The sequence below is a fragment of the Oncorhynchus gorbuscha genome, linkage group LG21 (assembly GCF_021184085.1).
Source record: "Oncorhynchus gorbuscha isolate QuinsamMale2020 ecotype Even-year linkage group LG21, OgorEven_v1.0, whole genome shotgun sequence".
NCBI classification, from domain to species: Eukaryota; Metazoa; Chordata; class Actinopteri; order Salmoniformes; family Salmonidae; genus Oncorhynchus; species Oncorhynchus gorbuscha.
Genome location: NC_060193.1, coordinates 20,102,057 through 20,104,508, shown reverse-complemented (window position 1 = coordinate 20,104,508; position 2,452 = coordinate 20,102,057). Strand labels below are relative to the sequence as shown.

General features: G+C 49.3%; 1 protein-coding gene across 1 annotated transcript in view; it reads right to left on the bottom strand.

Annotated features, from left to right (window-relative positions):
* Nucleotides 1–2,452, bottom strand: part of LOC124008413 (fibroblast growth factor 11-like) — a 168,493-nt gene that overhangs the window by 86,430 nt on the left and 79,611 nt on the right. The gene's annotated exons all lie outside the window — the stretch shown is intronic.

The following is a 2,452-nucleotide window of genomic DNA, read 5'->3' as shown; positions in this document are numbered from 1 at the left end:
CATTTACATTTTACATTTAAGTCATTTAGCAGACGCTCTTATCCAGAGCGACTTACAAATTGGTGCATTCACCTTATGACATCCAGTGGAACAACCACTTTACAATAGTGCATCTAAATATTTTAAGGGGGGAGGGGGTGAGAAGGATTACTTTATCCTATCCTAGGTATTCCTTAAAGAGGTGGGGTTTCAGGTGTCTCCGGAAGGTGGTGATTGACTCCGCTGTCCTGGCGTCGTGAGGGAGTTTGTTCCACCATTGGGGAGCCAGAGCAGCGAACAGTTTTGACTGAGCTGAGCGGGAACTGTACTTCCTCAGTGGTAGGGAGGCGAGCAGGCCAGAGGTGGATGAACGCAGTGCCCTTATTTGGGTGTAGGGCCTGATCAGAGCCTGGAGGTACTGAGGTGCCGTTCCCCTCACAGCTCCGTAGGCAAGCACCATGGTCTTGTAGCGGATGCGAGCTTCAACTGGAAGCCAGTAGAGAGAGCGGAGGAGCGGGGTGACGTGAGAGAACTTGGGAAGGTTGAACACTAGACGGGCTGCGGCGTTCTGGATGAGTTGTAGGGGTTTAATGGCACAGGCAGGGAGCCCAGCCAACAGCGAGTTGCAGTAATCCAGACGGGAGATGACAAGTGCCTGGATTAGGACCTGCGCCGCTTCCTGTGTGAGGCAGGGTCGTACTCTGCGGATGTTGTAGAGCATGAACCTACAGGAACGGGCCACCGCCTTGATGTTAGTTGAGAACGACAGTTTGTTGTCCAGGATCACGCCAAGGTTCTTAGCGCTCTGGGAGGAGGACACAATGGAGTTGTCAACCGTGATGGCGAGATCATGGAACGGGCAGTCCTTCCCCGGGAGGAAGAGCAGCTCCGTCTTGCCGAAGTTCAGCTTGAGGTGGTGATCCGTCATCCACACTGATATGTCTGCCAGACATGCAGAGATGCGATTCGCCACCTGGTCATCAGAAGGGGGAAAGGAGAAGATTAATTGTGTGTCGTCTGCATAGCAATGATAGGAGAGACCATGTGAGGTTATGACAGAGCCAAGTGACTTGGTGTATAGCGAGAATAGGAGAGGGCCTAGAACAGAGCCCTGGGGGACACCAGTGGTGAGAGCGCGTGGTGAGGAGACAGATTCTCGCCACGCCACCTGGTAGGAGCGACCTGTCAGGTAGGACGCAATCCAAGCGTGGGCCGCGCCGGAGATGCCCAACTCGGAGAGGGTGGAGAGGAGGATCTGATGGTTCACAGTATCGAAGGCAGCCGATAGGTCTAGAAGGATGAGAGCAGAGGAGAGAGAGTTAGCTTTAGCGGTGCGGAGCGCCTCCGTGATACAGAGAAGAGCAGTCTCAGTTGAATGACTAGTCTTGAAACCTGACTGATTTGGATCAAGAAGGTCATTCTGAGAGAGATAGCGGGAGAGCTGACCAAGGACGGCACGTTCAAGAGTTTTGGAGAGAAAAGAAAGAAGGGATACTGGTCTGTAGTTGTTGACATCGGAGGGATCGAGTGTAGGTTTTTTCAGAAGGGGTGCAACTCTCGCTCTCTTGAAGACGGAAGGGACGTAGCCAGCGGTCAGGGATAAGTTGATACATCTCTGGAGAGACCTGAAAATAGCTGTGCAGCGACACTCACAAGCCAACCTGACAGAGCTTTAGAGGGTCTGCATAGAAGAATGGGAGAAACTCCCCAAACGTAACGTTACAAAATATGGAAAAAGTCAAGGGCTCTGAATACTTTCCGAATGCACTGCATGTCCCTTTGACACTCGTTGAACTCATTACAGCAGGACTGTTTCAAATCAAAGTATATTGTGGTCATGTCCACAGATTTCCAATGTTATCGCAGGTGCAGCAGAATTATTGTGTTTCTAGTGCAGTAATGATACCTAGCAATACAAATCAATACGCACATAATCCAAAAAGTAAAAAGAAAGAAATGAAGAAATAGAGCGAGCGGTCAGAGTCCGGAATATAAATATATAATAATGGTATCTATAGACATAGATAGTATATGAATAGAAAAGGTGTGTACAGCAGTAGTTATATAGATATAAAGTGGTTAAAAAAGTATGTAAACATTATTTAAGTGACCAGTGTTCAACGACTATGTACTGTACATAGGGCAAAGCAGTCTCTAAGGTGCAGAACAGAGTACCAGGTGGTAGTCAGCTAGTAACAGTGACTAAAATTCAGGGTAGGGTACTGGGTGGAGCCTGGCTAGTAGTGACCGTTTAACAATCTGATAGAAGCTGTTTGTCAGTCTCTCAGTTCCAGCTTTAATGCACCTGTACTGTCTTGCTCCTTCTAGATGGTAACGGGGTGAACAGGCTGTGGCTCGGGTGGCTGAGGACCTTGATTATCTTTTTGGCCTTCCTGTGACATCGGGTGTTGTAGATGTCCTGGAGGGCAAGCACTGTACCCCGGTGATGCGTTGGGCTGACCACCTCTGGTGA